This window comes from Lissotriton vulgaris, chromosome 4_1, assembly GCF_964263255.1.
Source record: "Lissotriton vulgaris chromosome 4_1, aLisVul1.2, whole genome shotgun sequence".
Lineage (NCBI taxonomy): Eukaryota > Metazoa > Chordata > Amphibia > Caudata > Salamandridae > Lissotriton > Lissotriton vulgaris.
Window position 1 is genome coordinate 2,014,945,060 of NC_141691.1, and position 13,335 is coordinate 2,014,958,394.

Consider the following 13,335-nt stretch of genomic DNA (forward strand, 5'->3'; position numbering starts at 1 on the left):
ACGCAAAACATTAGTGCAACCTTGCACAGTTTGCAAGTGAAACGTTTCATTACTTTACATGTCTTTTGCTTTTAAAGAAAAACCACTCATGAAATGTTTAAAATATATTTTAGATACTGAAATTTATCTTCTGAAGCACTGCTAAGTTGAAAAAAAACTGAGAATACCAGTCGACAAAGCACGTCAAAGAAAAACATATCAGAAAACTAAGACGATCAGCAAGGTAAGTGTTGGATACTGTAAAAATGCCACTAACAAATCTTAAATCAGAAAAGTGCATGAGCAAAGTAAATGCTGGATAGTGTAGGGGTGCCACTTACTATTTAAACTCAATGAAAGTGCATGAGTACGTTAAGTGCTGGATAGTGTAGATGTACCATTTACTATTATTACTCCAGAAAAGTGCATGTATAGAGTAAGTGCTGGATAGTGTAGGAATGCCACTTACTATTCTAACTCCAGAAAAATGCATGAGTAGGATAAGTGTTGGATAGTAAAGAAGTGCTACTTACTATTGTAACTCCAAGAAAATGCATGAGTATGGTAAGTGCTGGAAAGTGTAGGGGTACCACTTAATTTTAAAACTCCTTTAAAGTACATGAGTAAGGTAAGTGCTGGATAGTGTGGGGATGCCATTTACTATTCTTACTCCAGAAAAGTGCATGAGTAAAGTAAGTGCTGGATAGTGAAACTGCCACTCACTATTCTAACTGTAGTAAAGTGCATGAGTAGGGTAAGTGCTGGATAGTATAGGAGTGTCATTTACTATTCTTAGTCCAGGAAAGTATATGAGTAGGGTAAGTGCTGGATAGAGTAGGGGTGCTACTTACTATTCTAACTCTAGTAAAGAGCATGAGTAGGGTATTTGCTAAATAGAGTAGGAGTTCCACTTGCTATTCTAACTCCAGGAAAGTACATGAGTATAGTAAGTGCTGGATAGTGTAGAAGTGCCACTTACTATTCTAACTCCAGGAAAGTGCATAAGTACGGTAAGTGCTGTATAATGTAGGGGTGCCACTTACTAATCTAACTCCAGAAAAGTTCATGTGTACGGAAAGTAATGAATAGTGTAAGGATGCCACTAAGTTTAAAAATTCCATAAAGATGAGTCAATTTAAAAAAAAATTAAAATGTGAATAAATAGTGTGTAAAAATAAATAAAAACACAATAATGTTGTGAATATGAACACCATGAAAAACTTCAAAAAAGAAAAACAAATACAACATTTTGAAAACATATAACACATTCTCCAATCGTATTTTTAGAGCCAAACGAAAAAGGAGCCGAAAAACAGCCCATACAAAAACAAGTTACAAGAGTAGGAAGAAAACAACAAAGCAAACTACAAAACCCAAAGGTAATTTTTAAATATAAACACATCTCATCTGCAAAATAAATTGCTAATAATACTTTATGAAAAAAGCTGAATAGTATAGAGATGCCACTTACTATTCTAATTCTTAAAAAGTGCATGAGTACGGTAAGTGCTGAATAGTGTATAAGTGCCATTTACTATTGTAACTCTCGCAAAGTACATGTGTAGGGTAATTGCTGGATAGTGTAGGGTGTCACTTACTATTCTAACTCCAGGAAAGTGCATGTGTACGGTAAGTGCTGGATAATGTAGAGATGTAACTTACTATTCCAACTCCAGGAAAGTGCATATGTACAGAAAGTGCTGGATAGTGTAAGATTAACACTTAATATTTAAACTCCTTTAAAGTGCATGGGTAAGGAAAGTGCTGGATAGTGAAGAGGTGCCACTTACTATTCTAACTCCAAGAAAGTGCATGACTAGGGAAAGTGCTGGATAGTGAAGAGGTGCCACTTACTATTCTAACTCCAAGAAAGTGCATAAGTAGGGAAAGTGCTGGATAGTGAAGAGGTGCCACTTACTATTCTAACTCCAGGAAAGTGCATGAGTAGGGAAAGTGCTGGATAGTGAAGAGGTGCCAATTAGTATTCTAACTCCAGGAAAGTGCAAGAGTAAGGAAAGTGCTGGATATTGAAGAGGTGCAACTTACTATTCTAACTCCAGGAAAGTGCATGACTAGGGAAAGTGCTGGATAGTGAAGAGGTGCCAATTACTATTCTAATTCCAGGAAAGTGCATGAGTAGGGAAAGGGCTGGATAGTGAAAAGGTGCAACTTACTATTCTAACTCCAGGAAAGTGCATGAGTAGGGAAAGTGCTGGATAGTGAAAAGCTGCCACTTACTATTATAACTCCAGGAAAGTGCAAGAGTAAGGAAAGTGCTGGATAGTGAAGAGGTGCCACTTACTATTCTAACTCCAGGAAAGTGCAAGAGTAAGGAAAGTGCTGGATAGTGAAAAGCTGCCACTTACTATTATAACTCCAGGAAAGTGCAAGAGTAAGGAAAGTGCTGGATAGTGAAGAGGTGCAACTTACTATTCAAACTCCATGAAAGTGCATGAGTAGGGTGTTAGGAATCGAGCTAGTCCTGTTTCAATGGCCATGCCTCGTTATCATGTGACCAGGGGCTGGGAGATATATAGTCAGTCCTACCTTTAGTTCATTGCTCGATATTGCCAGTGTTTGGATTCCCTTCCTGGTTGTTGGATGCTGGAGGCTGCAGAGCTGATTTTTCCTCTCTGTGGTCCTTTCCCTTGTTTGCTGAGCTGTACCCTCTCACGGGCTCGTGAGAAGGGTTATTCCTGTTTTTTACCTCGGTCCCGTCCCTTCCCTGTCTTTTCTCTTTTCTGTTAGGTATTTAGAGGTATCCTGGTAACCCCTCCCTTTTTCCCTTTCTTATCTTTGTTATTCACTTGGGGGTTTAGGTTACGTTCCAATTTATTGATTGAGTGAACCGGGGGCTCCCGGTCACTCTAGCGAGCCTGCCAGCGTTTTGCGGTAGAGCTGAGAACCGCCGCTACTACGTAGCGCGTCCCCTCCTCAGCGCTATCCGCCTCCTTGTATGCGGAAGTGACGTTTCGGGTCACTCCGCGGCGGTCTAGAGTAAACACTAGCGCTGATTTGAAAGCGCACGGAGGTTTCCCTTGTCTCGGCCCCATTGGATTTTTGTAGTTCCCTCTCGGGTTTTTTTTGGTAGAGGTTGCTTGCCTTCCCTGACCTTTTTCCCCGGTTAACCTTTTAGGCGCCAGTGCCAAGCCCCCTGCTCCCGCTGTGATACTGCTATAGTTTTAAAGGCAGTCTGATTCTTATCACGTTTGTTTCTTCATGTACACAGCATCTTTGCGAAGCCAATCCTGCACTATACACAGGTGAGAGGGGACTGGTGACTAAGGCATGGTCATTGGGGGTTGATATCAGCAGTGCCCAGTGTATGTACAACGTGTTGTTTTTTCCTACTTGTGCTGCAGGTGCAGAAGCGCAAAGAACGTGGGAGCAGTGTCCTGGTGCCGTCAAGGGTGGCAGACTTGGTGTCTTCTTCATACAGCCACCCTCTTTTCTGGTCCATAGGTGCACCCACAGTGTGGTTCCTGTGGGTGTCCAGTGGGCAGGAGAAGGGGACTGGTGCATGCTACGTCCCTGCAGTGTTTGGGCCGGTTGGGGATCTAACAGAATATCGAGCCCAAGTTAATATAACACTGCCCGGACTAGCATGGATGAGGATGGGAATCCCCTGGGGGGAGGTACGGGGGGCCCCTCGATGCAGGATATAATGGGAGCTGTTCATACCCTGCAGGCACAGGTGCAAGAGTTGCAGCAGGAGAATGTAGGGTTGAAGCAGGAGTTAGTCGCCGTAAGAGCCCGAGAACAGTCACAGCAGAGGGGCACTACTCCAGTAATCCAGCCAGCTACCTTCCAGTATACCGGAGGAGCGGGTTCCAGCACTGCTAGCGGCGGTTCACCGATAGCGGTAACAGTCTCTACTCCTGTGGCAGTGCCCTTGGCCCCCCCTGAGAGATTCACAGGAGACAGTGACAAATTTGGCACCTTCATGAACCAGTGTCAACTGCACTTCATGTGCAGAACTAATGCCTTTCCTGACGACTCTGCTAAAATCGCTTTTATATTGTCATATCTGGCTGGTAACGCGGCCCAATGGGCAATCCCGTTAGTGGAAAATAACGACCGGGTGTTGTACAACTACCAGGCGTTTAAAGTCTTGATGCATGGTCTATTTGCCAAGCATGCGTTCATGCAGGCCAGCGACGCCGAGCTGTTGAAACTGCGGCAGGGCAGGCAGGATTTGTTATCATATATCGCCAACTTCAATCGCTTGGTTTCCGAGACGCATTGGCCGACTGAAAAGAGGACGTCCCTTTTCTATCAAGGGTTAAATGAAGAATTGAAGGACATAGTGTCTCAAGTGGTGGATCCTCCAGAAGACTGTGCGGCATTCATAGACTTGGTAGTGAAACTTAACCATAGGGTGACAGAAAGGCGAGGTGAGCGTAGCAGATTTCAGTACCCAAGAGGTGGTTATGTGAGACCAGAGGTAAAGGCGGGAGGCGAGAGCAAAACCACACCCGAGCCCATGGAAATAGGTGGTGTACGAGGCCCATTGACATCAGAGGAAAAGAAGAGAAGGAGAGAGAAAAATCTGTGCTTGTATTGCGGACAAGGGGGGCACTTTGCTCGTGATTGTCCCGTGAAACCTTCTGGAGCAGGGTTTGGGAAAAAGGTGGCATGTATACAAATAGATAAGATCTCGGAGAAAGAAAAGACTTCACAATATGAAGTGGTGGGGGCGATTGATCAGGCCCCTAGGCATTTTGTGATCAATGCGCAGCTATTGATATCTGCGCAGAGCCGTGTCCCGGTGTCGGTGTTGCTTGATTCAGGGGCCACCGGGAATTTCATGGATATATCAATGGCGGATAAATTGAAGGTTCCTTGTCAGCTAAAGGAACAACCGGAACCAGTAAGGGCCATTGATGGAACCGAGTTGACTTCGGGGTGTATCACCAGACAGACCGTGCCCTTGGGTTTAGTATGTGACAATGGGCATGTGGAGTCCGTGGTTTTCGATTTGATTGATGCCCCCTCGTTTGGCCTAGTTCTGGGGGTTCCGTGGTTACAAACGCACAACCCTAGGATTGATTGGGTACAGAGATTGGTCACTCTAGATTCGGTACACTGCTTAAAGAACTGTTATGTAGTGGCGGCGGAGCAGATTAACCCTTTGTCCTGTGCGGCTACCGAGAAGTGTAGTATCCCTCCACAGTATGCAGCCTATGAGGAGGTGTTTGACAAAGAGTGTGCCCAAGGACTCCCTCCCCACAGATCATACGATTGTAAGATCGACCTTATACCGGGTGCCCCATTGCCATGTAGTCGGGTTTATGCATTATCGGAACCAGAAGAGGCTCATCTGAAGTCCTATATAGATGAGATGTTGTCGTTGGGGTACATACGCCCTTCTTCTTCGCCCGTATCATCGGCCATCTTTTTTATACCCAAGAAAGAGGGGTCCTTGCGGGCCTGTGTGGATTACCGCACCTTGAATTCCGCAACGGTTAAAAATCGTTAACCTCTTCCGCTCATCTCCGTGTTGCTAGACCAACTCCGCAAGGCTACAGTATTTACTAAACTGGACTTGCGGGGCGCGTATCATCTTATCAGAGTCCGGCCAGGGGATGAGTGGAAGACGGCTTTTAAGACAAAGTACGGATTGTTCGAATACACTGTGATGCCGTTTGGTCTATGCAACGCGCCCGCGGCGTTTCAGTTCTTCATAAATGAAGTACTTGGTAAATATCTGGACCAAACCGTCATAGTGTATTTGGATGATATCCTCATTTATTCGGAAAAAGGTCTTGATCATACAGAGCATGTGAGACAGGTGTTAAGGACATTACAGGAACAACATTTGTACGCCAAGTTAGAGAAATGTCAGTTTGGGGCTTCTGAAGTGGAGTTTTTGGGATTTGTTATTTCTGCATCAGGCATTCGTATGGATCCAAAGAAGATTCAGGCTATAGTGTCCTGGCCAGTGCCGACGAATGTAAAACAAATCCAGATGCTTCTAGGTTTCGCTAACTTTTATCGGCGATTTATTCTCCATTTCTCCGAGATAGTGGCCCCTATGACTCGCCTCTTGAGAAAGGGCGTTCCTTTTGTGTGGACTGGTGAGACTCAGGAGGCTTTCCGGATGTTGTTGAAACAGTTTGTGTCTGCCCCTGTATTGGTGCATCCTGATCCTGCCCTGCCGTATTTTGTTGAAACAGATGCGTCGTTGTGTGCGGTAGGGGGTGTTTTGTCGCAGAGAGACGAAGCTACTGGCCATATGCATCCCATTGCGTTCTTTTCCAAAACTCTATTGCCAGCAGAACGCAATTATACGGTGGCTGAGAGAGAACTACTGGCGGTCAAATTAGCGTTCGAAGAATGGCGCCATTACTTATGGGGTGCTCGCCATGTGATTACCATCTACACCGATCACAAGAATCTAGAATTCTTTCGTTCCGCAAGGGCATTAACACCGCGTCAGATGCGATGGGTTTTATTTTTTAATGAATTTGATTTCGTTATAACATATCGACCTGCAGCCCAACAAGTGAAATCTGATGCGCTCTCTAGAATACATGTGGATAAGAAGGATGAGGAATCCTTGAGCGCAAGTAGGACCATGATAGATCCAGAGAGAATAGTAGGGGCATTGACACTAGAAGAATTCCCTGCTGTAGTGAAAGATCAGTTAAGTCACCTGGACTTGGCCCCTTGGTTATCCCTGCCACAAATGGAGATGAAGGATGGTCTATTGTACAAGGAGGGCAAGTTGTTCATTCCACCTGAGCTAAGGGATGAGGTGTTGGAGTGGTGTCATTCATCAACCTTGGCAGCCCACCCTGGTATACGAAAGACGAAGGACCTGTGCATGAGGTGGTTTTGGTGGGAGTCCATGTCCAGGGATGTTCAGGGTTATGTAAGTGCATGCCCAGTGTGTGTAACGAACAAGCCTTCGCATTGCAAGCCCTCAGGACTTTTACAGCCTTTGGCAGTACCACCTGGTCCCTGGCATTCCTTGAGCATGGATTTCGTAACCGATCTACCTACGGTCACAGGTCTTACTACTGTATTAGTGGTGGTAGACTTATTTACCAAGATGGCCCACTTTATCCCGTTTCCCAAGATCCCTACCGCAAAGGAGATGGCAGTGGTGTTCATGTCCTCCATTGTGCGTTTGCATGGGCTACCGGAGGTAATTGTATCTGACAGAGGGGCCCAGTTCGTTTCACAATTCTGGACCGAGTTATGTCAGGTGCTTAAGACCAAGATCTGTCTCTCTTCAGCTTATCACCCCCAGTCTGACGGTCAGACGGAGCGCACCAATCAGACGATGGAGCAATATTTGCGGTGTCTGATAACATCTTTATCGTGCGATTGGGTCACTGCATTGCCCATCGCGGAGTTTGCCTATAACAACAGTGTGCACTCCGCCTTGGGCATGTCCCCATTTTTCTGTTCCTTGGGGTACCATCCAAGGGCCATGGCGATACAACCCACGGGCCGCGTGCCAGCCATAGACAGTATATGTAAGCAATTGGGGGAAGTCTGGACGTTGGCGCGAACTAGTCTCTTGGAGGCAAAGGAGGCTATGAAGAAACAAGCAGATAAGCACCGAGTCCCTGCACCTACCTACAAAATAGGGGATCTAGTGTGGCTGTCTTCCCGCAACTTGAGGTTACAGGGTCCACGTAAACTGCAGCCCAGGTTTGTGGGGCCTTATCCCATCCTCCAGATTATCAATCCTGTGGCCTTGAAGCTTGAGTTGCCACAGGAGTACAGGGTGCACCCGGTGTTTCACACCTCACTGCTTAAACCCTATGTACCAACTGATCAGGTGCTACCACCCCCCCCCTGCGGTCATGATTGACGGACAGGAGGAATATGAGGTCCAGGCAATCCTTGATTCTAAGCGCATCAGGGGGCGTTTGTACTATCTCGTGGACTGGAAGGGGTACACGAAGGATGACAGGTCCTGGGAGCCTGCTGGGGAGGTTCACGCCCCGCGGTTGGTTCGGGTCTTCCATAGATCTCACCCCTCAAAGCCCAGACCGGTGGGGAGGATTGTCGGGGGGGGGTACTGTTAGGAATCGAGCTAGTCCTGTTTCAATGGCCATGCCTTGTTATCATGTGACCAGGGGCTGGGAGATATATAGTCAGTCCTACCTTTAGTTCATTGCTCGATATTGCCAGTGTTTGGATTCCCTTCCTGGTTGTTGGATGCTGGAGGCTGCAGAGCTGATTTTTCCTCTCTGTGGTCCTTTCCCTTGTTTGCTGAGCTGTACCCTCTCACGGGCTCGTGAGAAGGGTTATTCCTGTTTTTTACCTCGGTCCCGTCCCTTCCCTGTCTTTTCTCTTTTCTGTTAGGTATTTAGAGGTATCCTGGTAACCCCTCCCTTTTTCCCTTTCTTATCTTTGTTATTCACTTGGGGGTTTAGGTTACGTTCCAATTTATTGATTGAGTGAACCGGGGGCTCCCGGTCACTCTAGCGAGCCTGCCAGCGTTTTGCGGTAGAGCTGAGAACTGCCGCTACTACGTAGCGCGTCCCCTCCTCAGCGCTATCCGCCTCCTTGTATGCGGAAGTGACGTTTCGGGTCACTCCGCGGCGGTCTAGAGTAAACACTAGCGCTGATTTGAAAGCGCACGGAGGTTTCCCTTGTCTCGGCCCCATTGGATTTTTGTAGTTCCCTCTCGGGGTTTTTTTGGTAGAGGTTGCTTGCCTTCCCTGACCTTTTTCCCCGGTTAACCTTTTAGGCGCCAGTGCCAAGCCCCCTGCTCCCGCTGTGATACTGCTATAGTTTTAAAGGCAGTCTGATTCTTATCACGTTTGTTTCTTCATGTACACAGCATCTTTGCGAAGCCAATCCTGCACTATACACAGGTGAGAGGGGACTGGTGACTAAGGCATGGTCATTGGGGGTTGATATCAGCAGTGCCCAGTGTATGTACAACGTGTTGTTTTTTCCTACTTGTGCTGCAGGTGCAGAAGCGCAAAGAACGTGGGAGCAGTGTCCTGGTGCCGTCAAGGGTGGCAGACTTGGTGTCTTCTTCATACAGCCACCCTCTTTTCTGGTCCATAGGTGCACCCACAGTGTGGTTCCTGTGGGTGTCCAGTGGGCAGGAGAAGGGGACTGGTGCATGCTACGTCCCTGCAGTGTTTGGGCCGGTTGGGGATCTAACATAGGGAAAGTGCTGGATAGTGAAGAGGTGCCACTTACTATTCTAACTCCAAGAAAGTGCATGACTAGGGAAAGTGCTGGATAGTGAAAAGGTGCAACTTACTATTCTAACTCCAAGAAAGTGCATAACTAGGGAAAGTGCTGGATAGTGAAGAGGTGCCACTTACTATTCTAACTCCAAGAAAGTGCATAAGTAGGGAAAGTGCTGGATAGTGAAGAGGTGCCACTTATTATTCTTACTCCAAGAAAGTACATGAGTAAGATAAGTGCTGGATAGTGAAGATGTGCTAATTACTATTCTAACTCCAGGAAAGTGCATGAGTAGGGAAAGTGCTGGATAGTGAAGAGGTGCAACTTACTATTCAAACTCCATGAAAGTGCATGAGTAGGGAAAGTGCTGGATAGTGAAGAGGTGCCACTTATTATTCTTACTCCAAGAAAGTACATGAGTAAGATAAGTGCTGGATAGTGAAGAGGTGCTAATTACTATTCTAACTCCAGGAAAGTGCATGAGTAGGGAAAGTGCTGGATAGTGAAGAGGTACAACTTACTATTCAAACTCCATGAAAGTGCATGAGTAGGGAAAGTGCTGGATAGTGAAGAGGTGCCACTTACTATTCTAACTCCAGGAAAGTGCATGAGTAGGGAAAGTGCTGGATAGTGAAAAGGTGCAACTTACTATTCTAACTCCAGGAAAGTGCATGAGTAGGGAAAGTGCTAGATAGTGAAGAGGTGCCACTTATTTATTTATTTTATTTATTTATTTTTGATATTTTTATTGCGCGACAAATACCCGAAGGTGTCTCGGCGCATGTGTGAACTAGCAGGACTACAGTAATAGGATTCACTGGTCAAACAACCATGTCTTTACGAGCCTGCGGAAGCTCATCAAGTTGGGTGCATTTTTGATATTTAGTGGAAGAAGGTTCCAAAGTTTTGGTACAGCCACTAAAAAGCGACGGTCTCCCCAGGTAGCCGTTCTGGTACGAGGTACAGGTAGAAGGCAAGTGTTGGCGGATCTCAACAGTCTTTTGGGGGTGTAGACCTGAAGTGCCTCAGTCAAGAATTTAGGTCCTATGCCATGCACTGCCTTATAGGCAATGCAGAGGGCCTTGAACTTAATGCGGCTCTCTACTCTAAGCCAATGGAGCTGGCGGATAGCAAGGGTGGTAGGTTGGCGGCGAGGGATGTTTAGAAGAATTCTGGCAGCCGCGTTCTGTACTGACTGTAGCTTCAGCAACACCTGTTTCTGGGTGTTAAGGAAGAGGGCATTTCCATAATCGATTTTGGAAAATACCAGAGTGGTAACTAAGGTCTTCCCAGCAGAGGTGGGGAGATAAGGCAGCAGTTTCTTTATTTTCTTTAAGATAAAGAAAGCAGAGGAGACAACCTTGTTGACATGAAGGTTGAATGTTAATTTGCTGTCAAAGATGACTCCCAAATTTCTCGCTTTTACCACAGGGACGGGTGGAGAGCCCAGTTGGTTAGGCCACCAGATGGGGGACCATTCTGGAGCGAGGTTGCCAAAGGTCATAACCTCGGTTTTGTCCGAGTTAAGCCTTAGGCTTACTTACTATTCAAACTCCATGAAAGTGCATGAGTAGGGAAAGTGCTGGATAGTGAAGAGGTGCCACTTATTATTCTTACTCCAAGAAAGTACATGAGTAAGATAAGTGCTGGATAGTGAAGAGGTGCTAATTACTATTCTAACTCCAGGAAAGTGCATGAGTAGGGAAAGTGCTGGATAGTGAAGAGGTACAACTTACTATTCAAACTCCATGAAAGTGCATGAGTAGGGAAAGTGCTGGATAGTGAAGAGGTGCCACTTACTATTCTAACTCCAGGAAAGTGCATGAGTAGGGAAAGTGCTGGATAGTGAAAAGGTGCAACTTACTATTCTAACTCCAGGAAAGTGCATGAGTAGGGAAAGTGCTAGATAGTGAAGAGGTGCCACTTACTATTCTAAATCCAAGAAAGTGAATGAGTAAGATAAGTGCTGGATAGTGAAGAGGTGCTAATTACTATTCTAACTCCAGGAAAGTGCATGAGTAGGGAAAGTGCTCAATAGTGAAGAGGGGCCACTTACTATTCTAAATCCAGGAAAGAGCATGAGTAGAGAAAGTGCTGGATAGTGAAGATGTGCCATTTACTATTCGAACCCCAAGAAAGTACATGAGTAAGATAAATGCTGGAAAGTGAAGAGGTGCCACTTACTATTCTAACTCCAGGAAAGTGCATGAGTAGGGAAAGTGCTTGATAGTGAAGATATGCCACTTACTATTCTAACTCCAGGAAAGTGCATGAGTAGGGAAAGTGCTGCATATTGTAAGGGTGCCACTTACTATTGTAACTTCACAAATTGAGTGAAAAAAAAAATAAACAGTTTAATTTTTTTTTACAAAAACATAGAAAAACATAGTAATGTTTATTATCTCTTTTCAATTTTTCAACAGAAAATGTCAAGCCAGGCCACAGCATCTTACACCAAATCAAGGAAAGGAAACAGACTTCTTAAACATTGTGGGTATATATATTGTAATGAAAGGATAAGTGAACCAAGAAGACATTGGAGGTGTGTGCAATATTATTCTTCTTGTTGCAGCGGCAGAGCGGTTACTGTTGGTGACAACGTAATCAAAACAACTGAACATAACCACTCTGCCTCTGCAATGGAGATAGAAATACGCGAAACAATAAACAAAATGAAAGATATTGCATCCACCTCCAATGAAACTCCTGGTCAAATTTTAAGAGAGGTTGCACAACATGTCCCTGGACATGTTGCTTGTAATATGCCAACTATACCCAATTTGCGTAGAATTATTCAACGTAAAAAGCAGGCAAGTAACACACACACAGTTACTCCTCAAACTTTTGCTGACATTATTATTCCTCATGATTTAACTTTCTTTCTCTAATGAACCTTTCTTACTCTATGACAACCAAAACCCTCTTAAACGAATTCTAATATTTAGCACTCCCCGTAACCTTTTTAAATGAGAGAATACTGAAATTTGGATGATGGATGGGACGTTTAAATGTATGCCCCATCCTTTCACCCAAATTTACAGCATACATGCACAGATTAACAAAAATGTAGTTCCCTTAGTGTATAGTTTGCTACCAGATAAACAATCTGCAACTTACACTGAATTTTTGTCAGTGATTAAAGAGAAAACATCCGGAAAAAGTCCTAGGAAAATCATTATAGATTTTGAATTGACTATGATCAATGTGATCAATAAATTGTACGTGGATACCCAAATTCAGGGATGTTTTTTTCATTTTTCCCGGGCATATTGGCGTAAACTTCAAAAAACATCCCTGGTTTCAGATTACTGCTCAGATAGCAAATTACAGGTTGAATTAAAGAAATTAACAGCACTTTGTTTTGTACCTCCTGAAAGTGTAGATGAGTACTACACTGCAATTTCTGAATCGGAATATTTTGTTGAAAATAAAGAAAAATTGGCACCCTTGTTAAATTACTTCGAGGACACATGGATTGGGCGTCTAAGCAGATCAGGTCGCAGGAGGAAGCCACGTTTCCATGTGGAGTGGTGGAACTGCTACTCAACCTGCTTGGAAGGAGGAGCCAAAACAAACAATGCCATAGAGGGATGGCACAACTCCTTCAGTCATACAATTGGCAAACATCATCCAAATGTCTACTCTTTTTTGAAAACTTTGAAAAAGGAGCAAAGTTTTCAAGAAATGAGACTTGCACAGGCATTAACAGGTAGCCTAAATCCACGACCTTCAAGACAAACAAAAGAAATGTCCGAGAGACTATTGGCTGTACTTCAACAATTTTCGTTGTGTGGCATTAGACTACCTGGAAAATGTTGCTAACATATTACATTTCTAATCATTAATCACAATCTTACTTTCCTGCTTTGTCCTAATTTTTTTTTTACATATTTAATTCAATTGGCATTTTTTTAAAACATTTTTTAAATTAATATTTGTCGGGTTCCCTTACCTTAAGAAGTCTTCATTTTTTCTACTGCACCATTTACAAATGGAGACAAATCCATTACGATTTTCTTTCCCCAAAAAAACCCTTACAATCCATTGTAAAGTCACTCTTCTTTTTTTTATAAATAAATTTTCATTCCATTAAATATAAAATGGAATATCTATACTTTTTGAAAACATTTTGAACGTTCCATTTAAAGTTACAAAATTTTCCTCACCACTTAGTTTTTCAAAAGTGATGCT

The 13,335-nt window shown here is 44.3% G+C and overlaps 1 pseudogene; it reads left to right on the forward strand.

Annotated features, from left to right (window-relative positions):
• The first annotated feature begins 11,570 nt into the window (after positions 1-11,570).
• On the forward strand, positions 11,571-12,982 carry LOC147724880 (uncharacterized; annotated as a pseudogene).
• The last annotated feature ends 353 nt before the right edge of the window (positions 12,983-13,335 follow it).